This window comes from Pelodiscus sinensis, chromosome 9 (genome assembly GCF_049634645.1).
Source record: "Pelodiscus sinensis isolate JC-2024 chromosome 9, ASM4963464v1, whole genome shotgun sequence".
In the NCBI taxonomy this organism is placed as follows: Eukaryota; Metazoa; Chordata; order Testudines; family Trionychidae; genus Pelodiscus; species Pelodiscus sinensis.
In genome coordinates, this window is record NC_134719.1 from 52,873,387 (window position 1) to 52,892,755 (window position 19,369).

Consider the following 19,369-nt stretch of genomic DNA (forward strand, 5'->3'; position numbering starts at 1 on the left):
TATCAAGTTATGTGTTTTTAAAAGCTATTCATACAGAAGATGCTATTTAGAACAGAAAACTGATTCAAAATAAATGCAAAGATTTTGTTTGGCCATTTACACATTCTCAAAAAACACTTTCAGATGTGAACACAGAGACTCTACAGACAAGAGTCAGATCTGTACATATGCAAGCATTTCTGACATTAAGAACTTATCCCTTATCAATTCAAGTGTCTTGTTGATGTCAACAGAACTCTGAAAACTGATGTCAATTTCACATTACAACATTATAAACTAATTCTGATTCAGCCTGTTCTGTGGGAAACATTTAAAGTATAGCAATAGGATCTGAGATTCCTAGAAACTTTTCCTGAGGGTTTTGCAATGCCATTTCTAATCATGTCAATATAGTGTCTGCAAGCAGGTAGAGATCAAAACAGACAATATACACAGTATCTATGGTCCAATGATCTAGCTTCTGGAGTTTTACCTTCTTGTTAACATGAAGAAAAAGAAAACAAATATCTCCCACAGATTTGCTCTGAGTTTACACTGGAGATCTGGCACACAGAATGCTGAATTGCAGGCATGTTCTACTCCTTTATTCTCTTCTTGCTTATTTTGGTGATTAAGCAGGGACTGAGTCAAACGATCAAGGATATTACTGCTCAAGCAATCAATATACCGGACACATGAATCTAGATACACTAAAGAGGCATATGTCAACTTATTTCTTGCTGAGAGTAGAACAGTAGAGAAACTGGAAATGAAAACTCACTAGGAAGTGAGTTGGGCTCTTAATGAATACATGAAACATCTATAACTTAGATTTTACAGGATTAAAAAATATAGTTATTGTGCAGTTCCCTGCATATGGGCCACAATGAAGACTCAAAAATTACTTGCTATTCTTCCTTTCATATAAAAACTGTGTTAATATTACAGCAAAGTATTCAGTAACAGTAGCCATAGGTTCCCAATCCCTCAGTACATTCCAGGTCATTAAAATCAAACATACTATAGATTAAAAGAAAAAGGCATCAAAGAACTGTTATAAATTACCAGGGCTGCATTCTTTTCACGTGAAAATAAAGCCCCTACTGATGTGAAAGAACAAAGCAAGACTGGATCCTGAGTGCTTTAAAGGAAGACAAAGAGAAATTAAAGACTATCTGTCTTGTGTTTCGCATAGATACCTTTCATTGGGTTGTACTGTCAAGAGTGAAAGTAAAGTGTCAAGTTGGTGAGCCTTGTCCAAAGCCCATTAAAATCATGGGGATTTTTCAAAATGATTTCAGTAGAGTCTGTGTCAGGACTTAATTTCTGAGTGAAATGGCTTTTACAGTTATATAGCTTATTCTGTATTCATCTCACTAATCACAATTCATCCGTCACTGTTGTATATGGGTGCTAACAAAATTAGGCAAAGCACAATTTACTAAAATTTTGCATTATTCCTCTTAATATGTATGTGACTGTTATTATTGTTGTAAATATTATAATGCCAATATGTAAATCCAGAATATTGCCACACCCTGAATACCATGTGTAGTTATGGTCACCTAATTTAAAGATACATATTAGAAAAGTTTTGCTCACAAAATCTTATGCCCAAATAAATCTGTCAGTTTTTAAGGATACAGACTAACACAGCTACCCTTCTGATACTTGAAATCATTCTTGAAATCAAAGAACTTATTTTGTAATGTTACAATTAACTCTGACGAGAGTTCTGGTAGACCAGGAATAGGTTCAAAGATCTTGATCTATAACACACTGAAATCTATAATGAGTCTTTCCTTTGACTTCAATGGGTTTGAGTCTGATGATTACTTCCCCCTTCCCATGCCTTGACAAAAATTGCCCTAATTTACAAACCATAGGCAGAACAGAACACACAGCTATAGATAAAAGTATATATGAATGTACCATAAAAGTAACAGGTGAGCTTGCAGGAGGTTTTAAAAATGGGGGTGGGGTGGGAGAACAGGCTTAAATTAGATAATTAAACATGTGTATCTTATAATATGATGCTAGGGACTATTTTTAGTACTTCTGAATTCTGTAAAAAGTATTAGACACTGCAAAAATTGCACCACTGGAAGAGATTTTTTTCTTTCTGTATTTCCTTTCCACATCAATCTTGGATCACAGCTGTAAAACAGTAAAGCAAATTAAACTTCCACAATGAATTTATTAAACTGCTTGCTTCTCACTAGAAGCATACAATGTACACGTCAGCAAAGCAGCACCAAAGGGAACAATGGGAATTTAATTCTTAATCTCTATCAATTTTGCAGGAATAATCAGAGGTGGGAAGAGAAGCTGCCACTACTTGCAAATTCCTTGGATTTTTCCCCTCCAGCCAAAGAAAGTATAGTAGAAGCATCTCTAAGGCTTTGTCTACTCTACACTACACGTTTTTGTGGCAGAAAATATGCTAATGAGGGACTCATTAAGTTGTGACATCATTAGCATATTTTCTGCCCTTTCTTTTTGCGCAAGGGGTTTTTGCGCAAAAAGAAGCAATGTTGCTGCTTCTGTTTTGTGCAAAAACCTCATTTTGCGCAAGATCCTTACGCCTTTCTGGGACATGTATAAGGATCTTGCACAAAACAGGGTTTCTGTGCAAAACAGAAGTGGCTACACTGCTTTTTTTTGTGCAAAAACCCCTTGTGCAAAAAGAAATGCCAGAAAATATGCTAATGATGTGGCGATTTAATGAGTCTCTCATTAGCATATTTTCTGCCCCAAAAACATTTAGTGTAGACAAAGCCTAATATTTCACTCTAATTGTCTTTGCTATACTGTAGCCCCAAATTACATTATGTAAAATCCAGCAGATGACAATGAGTTATTGAATCTGCGCTTTGCCAGAGAAAATGTCTTCTGAAATTTTTTTTAAATGCTTAAAATGTGATTAACAAAAAAATAAAAAGCCCACCCCTGATTTAATATTAGTCCCTGAATGTTAGAATGATGATTTTCCTCATGCAGGGTCCATTTGCCAACCACAAAAGTACCAGAAAAACCCCCATAGGTTTAATGTCTGGGGCTGGGTTGTTTAGATAACAGATTCGGTTTGCCTAGAAGACAGATTAAGCCATATCTCATATTTGAAATAACATGAAATGTGGATCCTGTGAAGTACAGCATGGAAATGTATCTATTTTTCAAGGCTACACACAATATCCAGGACATTTAAGGAAAACTGGATTTTCCAAGTACAGGAAACCCAAAGTCCAAGCTATGATTAGTTTTAATCCGATCTGGAAATATATTTGCTTCCCTCAGAGTCAGTGTGAAAGATATTTATAAACTTGGAGACAGTTTCTCCACTTGTATAAACAGAGTCAGCCTCATGGACACCGGTGGAGTTATGCTGGTTTACATCAGCGTAGGAGCTGCCTCTGAATAATGAAGTGCCACACTTATTCCATTTAATTTGCAATACCGACAATGATATGTTCTCTGTAAAATTCTTAACTAAAATAAAGGAAAAGAAAGAGAAACTGTTAGTATGTTTTTATAATTTCTAGATAGGACCTAGCCCAAGATGCAGTCTGTGTAGATTAACACAGATCAGTTAAAATCAATGAAGCTCAGAGCCACCAGTGCAGAAGGGAGGACAAGGTGGACAGTTGCCCCACGCTATGTCTACACTACAGAGTTTTTTTCGGAAAAACAGCCATTTTTCCAAAAAAACCTTCATGTCCGCACTGCAATTGTGTTCTTTCGGAAAAAAAATAAAAAAACAAAGGGAGTTTTCCAACATTGGTACACCTCTTTTTACAAGGAAGAAGCCTTTTTCCAAAAGAGCTCTTTCAGAAAAAGGCGTGTATGGGTAGGGAAGAGGGAGTTCTTTCAAAAGAAGAGGAAAGAGGAAAAAGCACAGGTGCCCTGGTGGCCACTCCATCCTTAGTAATCACATCTTAATTGCGTCCAGATTATACAAATGTACACCAGCTGAGGATCTGGCTTATAATTTATCATTATCGTTGCAAATAATGTATATGTTCACAACTATTTACCTGATATATTTTAATTGCTCTCTTAAAATGACCCTTTTCTTTTTAATGTGCTATTCAGGCAGTCATTTTGTACACACAAAACATATCTGCATTTCTAAAATCAAAGTATTAAAGTACTGGGATGGATACCAAACTGTGCAACTATGTACAGCAGAGCACTATTTACTGAGGTAATGCTTTCATTCTATTAACACATCTAACACTTAGCACAATTTCATATAAAGGCACATTATGGGAAACAATTCTGCAATAAGATAGAATGAAACAAAATCCATACAGTTGTTTTAATGTCATTGGGTAGTGTGGTGGGCCCCTCCCGCCTGCCCTCGAGTCCAAGGCCCCCTGGCCCGAGTCCACAATGCAGTTTTATAGCTGGCCCTTTAAGCAAGGCCAAGGCCCTCCGGACAGAGTCCACAAGGCTGTTTATAGCTGGCCCTTTAAGCAAGGCCAAGGCCCTCCGGCCTGAGTCCACAGTACAGTTCAGGGTTGTAGCGGGGACGCACCCCAGGTAGGGGAACCCGGGCCCACCCTACTTCACTGGGGCCCAGCCCAGGGCCCTGTGAGCGACCGGATAACGGGTCACTCCCTCAGCGGGGCAATCCGGATGAAACGCGCCAACGTTCTTGGGGCGGGAGAGGCGGCTCCCGCTCCTGCCCTGGGCCACTTCCTACCTGGATCCCCGGGCTTCCTTTCCCTGTACTTGCCCAGCTTGCTGCAAGCTCCAGGTCGGCGTCCCCTCGGCAGGTAGTCCCTGGATTGCACCAACTCGCCTCCGAGTCCCTTCCGGCCTCTCCTGGAGTCCCTGGCCACAGCTGAGTGTGAGCTCCCTTCACCAGTCCTTCTCCTCCGGCTGTCTCCCCAGACTGAGTCCTTCCCCAGGCTTTTATAGCACAGCTACAGCCCGGGCATGCTCGGTAGGGCTGTGTGGGAGGGGCCTCTGCAGCCAGGTAACACTGGCTGGGCTCTGCAAGTTCAGTGCGGGGCTGCCTCGCCCCGTCATAGGTAGGTCTAGACTACATCCCTCTGTCGTTGCACGAGGCATAAAGGATCAGTCGGAAAAGGCTTTCCTTGTCAACCGATCCTAGACTGCCGCTTTTTGCCGGCAAAGTGTCGCGTCAGCAAAAAGGGTCAGCCATGTTTATTCTAATGAAGCATAGGATATTTAAATCCCCGCTTCACTAGCAATTTCAGTATGTCTAATTTACATCCCTCTGGCGACAGAGGGATGTAGTCTAGATATACCCATTATGCTTGGTTGCCAAGTTATCCACTTTTTTTTAATCTCGCTGTCACAAAGAATCGTGTTGCCCTTCCACCCCAGAGAAGTTTCTTATCAATCGCTGCTGCATGGGAAACGGATATATTCACTTTCTAACATTTTCGCATAGAAATATCCTACAGGTGGTACTTTGGTGATACAGCATAGTAAACAAAAGTTTAAGCCTTGGGTTTACAGTGCAAAGTGATCATTTGTGTGTGTGTGTGTGTGTGTGTGTGTGTGAGAGAGAGAGAGAGAGAGAGAGAGAGAGAGCGCAAGAAAGCGCTCAAATACTAATCTGGCTTGCTGTGGTGGGGCCAGGGACATCTGAAACTAGACTGTTTGGGTTGGGGAGGAGATGCGGCAGTCAGCTAGTGTTCCTCTGCTTCCTGTCCTCTTTTCTGATCCCTTTGAATGGTTCATTCCTACTCCTGAAAAAAGGAAGCTGACTACTCCTGAAAAAAGGAAGCTGACTGACTGGCAGTATGCACCCATTCACCACGTGGTGCAAGCTGAGATTCAGACCAGTTCATTCCTGACTGACCAGTAAAATACACCTTAACCTGAGCTAAGCTGTGTCAATTTCAGAAGCATTTCTGGTGCAGACAAGTTAGTGAATCCCTCTTGATTTCAGCTTGCCACATAGATTTTGGGCAATATAAAACAACATCTAAACAAACAAGGAAGATATGGCTTCTTGTTGCACAAGACTCCACTTTGTGTGATTGTGGTGAGAACATCCATACACATCATAACACAGTACCCTTAATATATATAGTCAAAGCTGAATTGGGCTATGTCTATACTGCAATCCTCTTTTGAGAGAGGAATGCAAATGCAGCTGAGCAAAATTGCAAATGAATTTTATAAGGAGTAAGGGTAATTTTGAAAGAAGGGGTTTCTTTTGAAATAACCACGTCTAGGCAGCGTTTCTTTTTTCAAAATAGAGTATTTTGAAATAGCGCCCGGACACGATTATGCAAATGAAGCACAGGAAATTCAAATCCACACTTCATTTGCAATTTTGCTCAGTTGCATTTGCATTCCTCTCTTGAAAGAAGAATGCAGTATAGACATAGGGTATGTCTACACTACCCCGCTAGTTCGAACTAGCGGGGTAATGTATGCATACCGCACTTGCTAATGAAGCCCGGGATTTGAATTTCCCGGGCTTCATTAGCATAAGCGGGGAGCCGCCATTTTTAAATCCCCGCTGCTTCGAACCCCGTGTAGCGCGGCTACACGGGGCTCGAACTAGGTAGTTCGGACTAGGGTCCTATTCCGAACTACCGGTACTCCTCGTGAAACGAGGTGTACCGGTAGTTCGGAATAGGCACCCTAGTCCGAACTACCTAGTTCGAGCCCCGTGTAGCCGCGCTACACGGGGTTCGAAGCAGCGGGGATTTAAAAATGGCGGCTCCCCGCTTATGCTAATGAAGCCCGGGAAATTCAAATCCCGGGCTTCATTAGCAAGTGCGGTATGCATACATTACCCCGCTAGTTCGAACTAGCGGGGTAGTGTAGACATACCCATACCCTTGAAGAATAACCACAATGACACAAATATGTTATAGCTCATGGAGCTACAACTGCATCTATAGAATATTGCTCTGCAGATGCCATGTATGCAAGAGAATGGCTGATGAAGGGTACGTTTCATGTCTGAAGAAGTTTGACGCTCTACTCATCTCAATGGTTCTGTCTTCCATGTGGAAGAGGGGAGGCTGGCATGTAGGAAATGATCCTGAGCTAGGTAAAAGAGGGTCAGATTGTGAGATACAGCACTAAATTTTCACAACATATTCAGAGATATCACTGCATTCATTTTGTTAATTCATTCTATGGTTCTATGAAAAAACACCCCACATGACTGGCAGTGACTAGTTTCTATAAACTCATTCTGCTTTTTGCTTTTGTTTCTGTTAGCGTCGAAGTATTTTATTTGCCGACGTCATTGGGAGTTTTGCAGAATTAGGCTGCAGGTGCTTAAGAGATATTTTTCTTAAAATATTTGTTTCACTATCACACTATGAACAGAGGTTAGGAATTTTCCAAAATCCCTCACTCAGCATTACTTTTTCTTGTCTGCTATTACACGCCAGTTCTCCTGTCCAAGGTAGAGAATATTCATTAGCTAATTCCTTTAACATCTTAGGGTGTTTATAACCTGGAATGGCTGATTTGTATGCAATATTCCAAGTTTTTTCTTATTTTGCTTTAAACAATTATTATTATAATAAAGTTTTCCTATATTATTAATTGTCCAATTCAAGTCATGAGAAAAAAAAACAATTCTTGTGTTCAGTGCCTATAATCAGTTTTTCAAAACACTTTGGGATGCAACATGCTACATAAAATTTAATGTATGTGTTACTAATCTCAAAATATTTCTAGTCCTGTTTTTTATTTCTATATACAAAAGATAATCCTCAAATGCCACTGACGAAAAAACTTTCCTCTAGCAGATATATATGATCACTAGTGAAATGTTTCCCAACTTCAGGCTACTAGAACTGTCATTTTAAGGCTATGTCTACACTACAAGGTTTTTGCACAAAAACAGATGATTTTGAGCAAAAACCCATGGAGCATCCACACCTCAAGTGCACTTTTGTGCAAGTAAATCAACAGTCAATCAAGAGAACAGAGGGCTTTTTGTGGTGTAGGTAAAACTCCTTCTATGAGGCATAACTCCTTTTTGTTCTACAGCTCTTGCGCAAAAAGGCAAGTGTGGACACTCCAGAAGGTTTCTTGTGCAAGAATTGGGCTCCAGGGAAAAAAATGGGGGCCTCTTGGCCACTCCGGCCAAGTCAATCGGAATGCTATTGTTCCTGTCTGCAGGCCACCTTTAAAGCCGCAGGAACCCTGCACAAGCCCTGTGGTTGGAAATTTGCCCAGAGCAGGTGCCTCCACTATGCCACTCTGCTTCAGCCACAAATGGCTTCCTACAAGCTCCCCAAGACCCTCCTAGCCCTTCCAGGGACCAGCCACAAGGGTCACAAGACCCCCCAAGGGGGACCAAAAGGTGTGCCCTCACCTGCAGTAGCCCTGAAATCACCACCCTCCTCAAGTTGTGGGGTGAGGAGGAGTCCCTGCAAGATCCCTGGGCCAAGCACTGCAATGCGGAGATCTTCTCCCACATGGCTGTATCCCTGGCGGAGCGAGGTCACCCTGCCTGGACCATGAAACAAGTCTGGGCAAAGGTGAAGGAGCTCCATCAGGGATATGTAAAGGCCAGAGAGCACAGGACTTGCTCAGAGGCAGGACACTACACCTGCCCCTACCATAGGGAGCTCCACCACGTCCTTGGGGGGGAACCCTCTTCCCTGTCCATCATGGTGGACTCTGGCCTGGAGACCCATACTCCAACGCCCAGAGCCTGTCCCTGAGACGGAGGAGACGGCGGGGTAGGTCCAGCCCTCGATGGAGGAAGAGGAGGACCAAGACAGTGGGACCATCATCCTGTTCCTGAAGCCAGTCCCTGCCAGCCTGGACGTCTCACAAGCTTCTGAGAAAGCTTGGGAGAGCTCTTTATGTATGTTCACACACACACACACACACACACACACACACACACACACACACACGGTGGGAGAGGTGGGGGGCACAATGTTGTGAGGGCTGCTAGGCCATCACATGCTGCTGCCGTCTAGGCACGGGCAACCATGTGCAGTGGGAGGGTGCGGCACGCGGGCACAGCAGCCAGCCCCTCAACATGACTGGGAGCCTGCCACAAGTCCTTCCTTCAGGGGGGAAGCGGGCATACCCAGCTACAAGCAAGCTAGCTTCAAGGGTGCAAGCACAACCCCCCCCACACACCCCACAGTGCTGCTCACAGCACATAGGCATGCCTGAATGTGAGAGGCAGCAGACATGCCTGCTGATAGCCCAGTGAGCCACAGCTGTGTGTGCAGAACCCAGGAAGGGACAGGTTGCTCGTGGCTCCCCTGCCACCCATGAGGGGATCCACTGTGGCCATACACTTCCCTTGCCTGCCTGGCCACAGTATGTGTGTCCAGGGGGGAGGGAGTGGGCAGCACGGTCCTCTAGCCCCATCGAGGCCCGTGTGACACAGGGCATATTGTGCAGGTCACACATGGCCTTGCACCCAGGACATCCCCTTCCTGTGGACCGTGGACTGGTGCAGTTGCTGCTCACATAGGAAGGTACAACCTCAGGGAATGTGTGTGCAGGGAGGACTGATGGCTTCTCCCTTTTCTGTGTTCTTCACAGCTGGACCAGCTGGAATTCAGGGTTCAACCACAGCACCACTGCAGCCACCTGTCAGAGTCCTGGGGAGCCGCATACGGGTCAGAGTGGTGGAGGTCCTCATGCAGCAACACATTGGTGTCATGTGCAACATTCATCACACCCTGTTGCGCAGGCTCAATGCTGTCCTAGAATGGCAGGAGCTTGTGTGGACAGAGATGATGTTGTGTTGCAATAACATCTGCAACATCCTGTCCTGCATGGGAGAACACTCAGACGATCTCGCTGCTCCTGCCTTCCACCCTCCTGCCCCCCCTCCTATGGCCATTGCCCATCCGTCTGCCCACCCTGCTATGCCTCTCCTCCCTCCCCACGCCTTGCCTCTGCTCCCTCCCTTCCCAGTGACCATTGCCCCTCCCCAAGTGATGTCTATGGCCCCTTTTCCTGCCCCCCTGCCAACCCTGACCCAGCTATAGATGCCCTTCCTGGCCAACTGTTCAGGTCCCCAGACCCACCCGACCCCAAACATGTCCCCACTCCTGAGAAGGCAGAGCAGGCCGCCCTACTAATCCTCCTTAGATTTCCGAATATTATAAACTCTTTTCACATACAACAGAATTATTCTTCTTCCCTAACCCCACAAAATGTCTATCTTGGTCTACACCACATTCTTATACACAGGATTAGGCCAGTCATGATTTCAGAAAAGATTAATTCATCCTTTCAGGAGAACAAAACCAAAACCAACAAAAAAACCAAGGATATCCCATCCACAGGGGAAAGATCTCAGAAGTTCATTAGCAAAACCACTGCCACAGTCTTGACCTCACTGATGCTGTATCTACAACTACCTTTTTATAACTGGTTAGAAAGCTGGCTATGAGACACATAGTTCATGTTCTTTCCACACAGTAGCTTTTCTTCAATCACAACAATGTTTGTACATCTGCCCCAAATCTGTTTGTATCACTTTATTTGGGAAAATCTGGGCACCTATCCCATATTTCCATAGCAACAGATGGGGCAATATGCTCGGTGATGCTATCACTTAGAGGAAGGACTAGATACAAAGGTATGTTCAGAGGGCCTTGTTTGCACTACAAAAAGACAGTGTGCTGAACCAGTGAAAAGAAACAACCTGACAGATCTGTGTCAGGGCAGAAACATTCTTAGAGACCCTTTAACTAATCTACTTTCAATGCAATAGTGTGAAGACACAAAACCAATTAGCAGGTTAAAACACTTTAAAAAGAAATAATATGGTCCTGATCTTAAAAAAATAACATATTGCTGGTTAGAACTCCATCACAATGTAGATCGATGATATTGAAATGATGTTTTTCAATAATAACTTTGGTAGGAAAGGTATAGTGCCTAAGATAAATGCCATCAGTGTGGGGGATGGGGACATCACTGCAGGGATGGTCTGGGACAGAACCCATTTGTAAAAGACCCTCCTTTGTTTTCCTGCTCACTGTAAGCAGCAAATTGTCTTCTAGGATCAACACAGCGTATGGAGACTGAGTGGCTATTGCTAACTATCGGGGTCTCCCTGCAATCTCTCCCCAAGTCACACCTCCCTCGCACACATGAAAATCCCTGCTTCCCTGCACCAAGGAACTCCCCTACCCCAGTGGTGAGTTCACCGTTGTGGGGTTCCTGTATCTTATGTGCGCCCACTCTGGGGCAGTCAGTCTGTCGCTCACTACTAGTATGTGAACAGTGCTTGTGTTGACAATGGTTCAGGACAGTTCTGTGTCTAGTATTTCAATGGACCCTTTGTAACATGTTGCATTTGTGCCTTGACAGAGCTGATGTGGGCATGCCAGTCTGACGTGATATTGCCTGTGGAGAGGCTCTGAAAAGCAAGGAGATGCCCCTGAAGGATTCAAGGCATTTGTGTGACGTCCTGAGCCATGCTGCTGCTGAGCAGAAAGAATGGAAGGAGTGGACGGAGCAGAGAGAGAATATGGAGCAGCTCTGAAACATTATGGAAACATTAATATTACCCTATATTCTCAGGCTTAGGACCCACATTGAACCATGTGAAGGGGAATTTATATTATATATGTCATATGAGTCATTCATATTATAGCTTATGAATCAGCAGTATATATGAGCTGTTTCATATAATTCATACAAATCTAGAATTATTTGAATGATCACTAATTGAGCTGCTACTTTTAGGCAGAGCAGAAAATTTTCTATCCATCCTCCCTATTTCATAAACCAGTACCAGGTACTATCTAGTTCTTATTTTGTTCCCCACACTTTAACCAAAATATGTGATAGGTTGTCAGACTCTGTTGGAGACATTATGAGGACGTAAATAATGTTATGAGGAGTGTGTCCTAAAATTAAATCATTCTAAAGCTCATTGCCAAAACTTGTTCTGAAATAATAGGGTAATGACTGGTTCTTTCTCTGTTGAATGTGCTACCAGTATTAAGAGTTAATGAAAGCAAGAAACCAAAGTGAAATCAATTGTTACAGTAGTTTACTGTGAGCAGTCATATATGTAATTGGGGATGACTAAAAGATGGATTTCAAAGGCTTTGGTAGTTCTTGCAGTGGAAAAGATTACTAGCTCTACAAGATATATATGAATCCTAAAATTAGGATTGGAAGAGACCTCAGTAGGTTATCTAGTCTAATCCTCTGCTCAAAGAAGGACAAACCCAAAGTAAATTATTACAACCAAGGCTTTGTCATGCCTGGTCTTGAAAACCTCTAAACATGGAGATTTCAATACCTCCCTAGACTACCCATACCAATGCTTCACCACAGTCCTAGCGAAATAGTTGTTTTTCTGAATATCCAACCAAGATCTCTCCCACTGCAACTTGAGACCATTGTTCCTTGTTCTGTCACCTGCCAGAACTAAGAATAGCTCCATTTCTTTGGAACCCCTTTCAGTAACATGGCATTCATCCTAGTATTAGGACACTGCATGTGTCCTTGTCAGATTCCTTTTGGAGCAATCCTCCAATTAGTCTAGGTCACTCTGGATCCTATGTTACCCTCCAGCATATCCATTATTTCAGCCACCTTAGTGTCATCTGCAAACTTTCTGAGGGTGCAAACCAACCCATTAATCACCTCACTAATGAAGATGTTGAACAAAACAAGCACCAGCAACGACCCCTGGGGTACTCCACTTGATACCAGCTGCCAACTAGACATCGACCCATTGATCACTACTCATTGAGCCTGATGATCTAGCCAGATTTCTATCCACCTTATAATCCATTCATCCAGGCAGTTACCTCAGGAACAAAGGCAACAAAATAAATTGCAGCAAACCCTTAATCTGGGTTGTCTCTGTCTGAGGAGTGCAGGTCTCCTGGCCACTACCATTTCTGTCACCAGCGAAGATGTTACCCAATTGAAGGAAATTAAAGAAAAACAGACACTAAATCAGATTAACAACTGTATTAAGGGATAATTAACAATAATGGGGAAAATGGGAAAATATCAAAAAATTAACAAGCCACCATCCACAAAATACAAAGTCTTGGAAAAAAAGTACAGAAACCAGTAATAGGCATAAAGCCTGGACCTAAAATATTCCAGGTAAGAAAAATGAGTGATAAGAAGACCCTGAACAACTAGGAAATTTACTTTACAGTGTCAGTGCATTGATATATGAGGACAGTGTGAAGCCTGGGACATCAGCCTCAGAGCTAATTGGAAGCTCACCAGGAGGAACACCAGGGAGATCCCCATGAAGAAATCTGGTTATAGTATTGGATCAGATCTGCTCTTCACTAAAGCACTGTTAGGATTCCTCAGAGTTTATGACCTGAGTCGCCTGAGGATCGCACTATACTAGTATCTTCTTTCTCCCAGATGCTATAGAGAGACTGACCTCTTTCTCTCAGATGGCTTGGAGAGAGAGACTCATTGACTAGCAGGTGCAGAGCTTTTATCAGTTTATGGCGTGAACGTTAACATGCTTGACAGCTCTACTGCGCACAACTCCTGAGGTAAAATGCTTGTGGGGGGAAAATCCGGTTGCAGCCAGATTGACCTACCTGACCCCGGCTGCTATTTTCAAGCACCTTTCAAAATGGAATCTTATACATACAAAATGGAGTCTTACAGACATTATCACATACCTACAAAATGGAGTTTTATAAATCACCCACAACAAGGCCATACTTCTTTATGTTGCTGGCAAGAATACTATGACACTGTATGAGAGACCAAAGTGTACTTAGTTGTATGCATCACATATACAGATGAGGAACACAAGCAATAAAGCATATGTCTTTTTTCACTATACACAATATTTTTTCACTTTACTAAATGACAAAATATTAATTTCTCGTAGGTTCTCGATTGTATTTCACATAGGGCCAGATTTTGCCACGTTTATGCATGTTAACTAATAGCTTAGGGTATGTCTACACTACAAAGTTAATTCGAACTAATGGACGTTAGTTCGAATTAACTTTGATAGGCGCTACACTAGCGCTCCGCTAGTTCGAATTTAATTCCAACTAGCGGAGCGCTTAGTTCGACTAGGTAAACCTCATTCCACGAGGACTAAGCCTAGTTCGAACTTACTAGTTCGAATTAAGGGGTGAGTAGCCCCTTAATTCGAACTAGTGGGAGGCTAGTCCTCCCCAGCTTTCCCTGGTGGCCACTCTGGCCAACACCAGGGAAACTCTATTGCCCCCCTCCCGGCCCCGGACCTCCTAAAGGGGCACTAGCTGGCTACGATGCCCGTGCCAGGTGCAAGCCTGCCAGCACCCAGCTAGCAGACGCTGTACCTGGCACGGCTCGAGCCAGCCACCTGATGCCCCCCAGCCCTCCCCCTCTTCCCGGGACCAGGCTGGTGGCTCCCGGGAGCTTGCCCTGGACCGCAAGAGGCGGGCACCCTCCTGCTCTAGTGCGGACATCGTGGACCTCGTCCACGACCTCCGCACTAGGCACAGGAAAGTGGCCGGCTAGGGCAGAAGAGCTGCCAGCCTGGCCACCCAGGAGCGGGTGTGCATGAAAATCAAGGTGGTCCACTGAGACCCCCGACCCCGAGCCCTGAGCTTACAATGGCCGTACTGGGTCAGACCAGAGGTCCATCTAGCCCAGTAGTCTGTCTGCCGACAGTGGCCAACCCTAGGGACCCTGGAGGGGATAGATCGAAGACAGTGACCAAGCCATTTGTCTCGTGCCATCCCTCTCCAGCCTTCCACAAACTTTGGGCAGGGACACCACTCCTACCCCCTGACTAATACCACTCCATGGACCCAACCTCTATGAATTGATCTAACTTCTCTTTAAACTCTGTTCTAGTTGTAGCCTTCACAGCCTCCTGCAGCAAGGAGTTCCACAGGTTGACTATTTGCTTTGTGAAGAACTTTCTGTTACTAGTTTGAAGCCTGCTACCCATTCATTTCATCTGGTGTCCCCTAGTCCTTCTATTATGGGAACTAATGAAGAACTTTTCTTGGTGCACCCTCTCCACCCCACTCGTGCTTTTATAGACCTCTATCATATCCCCCCTCCATCTCCTCTTTTCTAAGCTGAAAAGTCCCAGTCTCTTTAGCCTCTCTTCATATGGGACCTGTTCCATACCCCTCATCATTGTAGTTGCCCTCCCCTCTCCCACCCTCTCTCTTCCCCTCTCCCACCTCCTTTTCCCAGTCTCCCCCAGTTTTGTTCAATAAAGAGAGATTCTATTTTTGAACACAATTGTCCTTTATTTTGTACATCAGGAAGGGGGGCTAGGGACAGGTAAGTAGAAGGAGGTGAGGGAGGAATGGGGTACAAGCCCCCGATGGGGAGGACTGGGCTGGCTCTGCGGGCTTCTGGGGGTGGAAGCTCTCCTGCAGTCCCCCAATTGCCCCCTCTCCCCAGATGGCAGCCTGCGGCAAGTGCAGCCAGTCTGATGGCCGAGTGCTGTGATGTGCCCAGTGTGGGTACTCCGGGCAATTCAAGCCGGGACTACTTTGCAAGCGGGGCACCCCTGAGAACTGTCTGTCCGGGGTGGGGGTCGGGTCTCTTTAAGCACAGCCCTCGGCTAGCCTGAGACAGCAGCTCCACGCTCTAAGTCCTCATCTGATACCCTGCTGGCACTGCTTCCAGCCATCCTTAACCCTAGTTCAGGGTCCAGTCTGTGTGGACATGCTAGTTCGAATTAGCAAAACGCTAATTCGAACTAGTTTTTTAGTCTGGATGTGTTAGTTCGAATTAGCTTATTTCGAATTAGCGCTGTAGTGTAGACATACCCCCACTCAAGGTCAGATTCTGGTCCCCATTGTTATGTCAAGCTGTGTTTTACTCTGAGTAGTTTCACTGAATTCAGTGGAAAAACTTGTAAATTCACATACTGTTAAATAAGAGACAAGGTATAACAATTTGGCCAAGCAGAGTTGTTCATTTTCTTACAGTACAGGGCAATACTTGTCAATGGGAATATGGTGCAAGAATTAAGAGCAAGTGGTTAGTGAGTTACTACTAACAACCTCAATAAATCCTTTACAAAGGAGGACCCCTGATTTAAACGGAGAAGTTAGGGCAATCAACTAGTCAGATAACGAGTTTGTACATGAATGCAAGAAGCCTGTGAAGCAAACAGGAAGAATTAGAAGCTCTGGAACAGTCAAAGAACTATGATTTGATTGGAATATTGGGGACTTGGTGGAATGATTCACGTGACTGGAGTACTGGATGATTCACATGACTGGAATGGTATAAACTGTTGAAGAAGAACAGGCAGGGGAGAAAAGGAGGAGGAGTTGCACTGTATGATTGTAAGAGAGCCGTATGATCGCTCAGAGCTCCAGTATACAGAGGGAGAAAAGCCTTCTGAGAGTCTTTGGGTTAAGTTTAGAGGTGGGAGCAACAGAGATGACGTTGTGGTTGGTGTCTCCTATAGACCTCCAGATCAGATGGATGAAATAGACAAGGCTTTCTTCTGACAACTAAGAGAAGCTTCCAGATCACAGGTCATTGTTCTCACGGGGGACTTTAATCATCCTGACATCTGTTGCGAGACTGATACAGCAGTACACAGACAATCCAGGAAGTTTTTGGAGAACATTGGGGATTACTTCCTGGTACAAGTGCTGAAGGAACCAACCAGGGGCCATGTGAAGCTTGACCTGATGCTCACAAATAGGGAGGAACTAGTAGGGGAAGTAGATTTGGATGGCAACCTGGGCAGCAGTGATCATGAGTTGATCGAGTTCAGGATCCTGATCAAAGGAAGAAAGGAGAGTAGCAAAATACACACCTTGGACTTCAGAAAAGCAGACTTTGACTCCCTCAGAGAACTGATGGGCAGGATCCCTTCGGATGCTAACATGAAGGGGAAAGGAATCCAGGAGAGCTGACACTATTTAAAAAAAGCCTTAGTTGAAGGCACAGGAACAAACCATCCTGATGCTCAGTAAGAAAATCTGGTAGGTGACCAGATTGGCTAACCAGGGAAATCCTTGGTGAGCTTAAACACAAAAAGGAAGCTTATAAGTAGTGAAAACTTGGACTGATGACAAGCAGGAGTATAAATATATTGCTCGAGAATGCAGGGGAGTAATCAGGAAGGCGAAAGCGCAATTGGAATTGAAGTTAGCAAGGGGAACAAGAAAGGTTTCTACAGCCATGTTAGCAATAAGAGGGTGATCAGAGAGGGTGAGGGGTCCTTGCTGGATGAGGGAGGTAACCTAGTGACAGATGATGTGGGAAAAGCAGAAGTACTCAATGCTTTCTTTGCCTTTGTCTTCACAGACAAAGTCAGCTCCCAGACTACTACTCTAGGCAACACAGTATAGGAAGGATATGGGCACCCTTACTTGAGTCCCCAGAAAAATCATGGATCCTCAAGGAATCCATTTTGAAGCACTTGGAAAAGGGGAAAGTGATCAGAAATAGTCAACATGGATTCACCAAGGGCAAGCCATGCCTGACCAATCTGATTAGCTTTTATGATGAGTTAACTGGCTCTGTGGACATGGGGAAATCAGTGGATATGATATACCTTGACTTAAGCAAAGCTTTTGATAAAGTCTCCCACAGTATTCTTGCCAGCAAATTAAGGAAGTATGGATTGGATAAATGACTGTAAGGTGGATAGAGAGCTGGCTAGATTCTCAGGCCCAACGGGTTGTGATCAATGGCTCCATGTCTGGTTGGCGGTCGGTTTCAAGTGGAGTTCCCAAAGGGTTGTTTCTGGGGCCAGTTTTGTACAGCATGTTTATTAATGACCTGGATGAAGGGATAAATTGCACCCTCAGCAAGTTTGTATATGATACTAAGCTAGGGGGAGAGGTAGGTGCATTGGAGGGTAGGGATAGGATCCAGAGTGATATAGTCAAATTGGAGGATTGGGCCAAAAGACATCTGATAAGGTTCAACAAGGACAAGTGCAGAGTCCTGCATTTTGAGATGGAAGAATCCCAAGCATTGCTACAGCAGCAGTTTGGCAGAAAAGGACCTGGGGATTACAGTGGATGAGAACCTAGATATGAGTCAACAGTGTTCCCTGGTAGCCAAGAAGGCTAATTGCATATTAGGCTGCATTAAGAGGAGCATTTCCAGCAAATCTAGAGAAGTGATTATTCCCCTTTATTCAGCACTGGTGATGCCACATCTGGGGTAGTGGGTCCAGTTCTGGGCCTCCCACTATAGAAAGGATGTGGATGCATTGGAGTGGGTCCAGCAGAGGCCAACCAAAATGTTTAGATGCTGGAGCACATGACCTATCAGGAGAGGCTGAGGGATTTGGGTTTATTTAGTCTTCAGAAGAGAAGAGTGAGGGAGGATTTGGTAGCAACCTTCAGTTTCCTGAAGGGAGGTTCCAAAGAAGATGGAGAGAGGTTGTTCTCAGTAGTGACAGATGGCAGAACGAGGAGCAATGGTCTCAAATTACAGTGTGGGTGGTCTAAGTTGGATATTAGGAAAAACTATTTCACTGGGAGGGTAGTGAAGCACTGGAATGGGTTATCTAGGGAGGTGGTGGAATCTCCATCCCTAGAGGTTTTTAAGTCTTAGTTTGACAAAGACCTGGCTGGCATGTTTTCATTGGGGTTGGTCCTGCTTTGGGCAGAGGGCTGAACTCGATGACTTCCTCACATTTCTTCCAGCCCTATGATTCTATTATTTAATATTTCTATATTATTTTCTAGTATAGATGCATTGAAAGTTTTTTATATAACTTTTACTTTGCAAATATGCCTGAGGAAGAATAATAAAAATGAGTGTAACATTATTTTATGCAAGATATCCAACTTTATTCTAATACAAATAGCCTTCAAGGAATGCACCTCTGCATTTCAAAGTAATCCAGGAAAAGGTATATCTGTAAATGGGTTGTTTTATTTCAGAGAGGTTGGCTAATTCACCACTTAAATTACTGTTTTCATTATGTAGATATAAGGACACATCATGGTTCATATGGTTCCTGCCCTACTTCTTTGTATCTTCATTCCACTTTAAAATCCAATCAATGAATCTAGAGAGTTTGTATACTGAAAAGTGAAGTACATAAAGTACCTTTACATTTGCCAGGGGGAGCTGGTGACTTGTCATTCAGTAGTGAATCAGTTTTATGTTATGTGGATAATGTTATGAAACACTTAAATGGTATGATGCCAGATGCCTAGAGAAATTGAAAGTGATACACCTATTTTTCACCTGGTAATGTACATCTGTTTTCTGAAGCTCATCTAGCAGGTTTCCCTGCTGAAATAAAGATACAAAGCAATACAAATTGAATATTAGTGGCAGGCAGATTTCCTCCCACTGTTCTTGGATAAGACACTGACAATGAACAGTAGGAGGTCAAACCATCTCAATTTCAGTTGTAAATAACACTTAAATAATCTGTTGCATGGTACTGTGAGAAGCAAGGCCACTATACTAAAGAAAAAGATTTATTTCTGAAAGA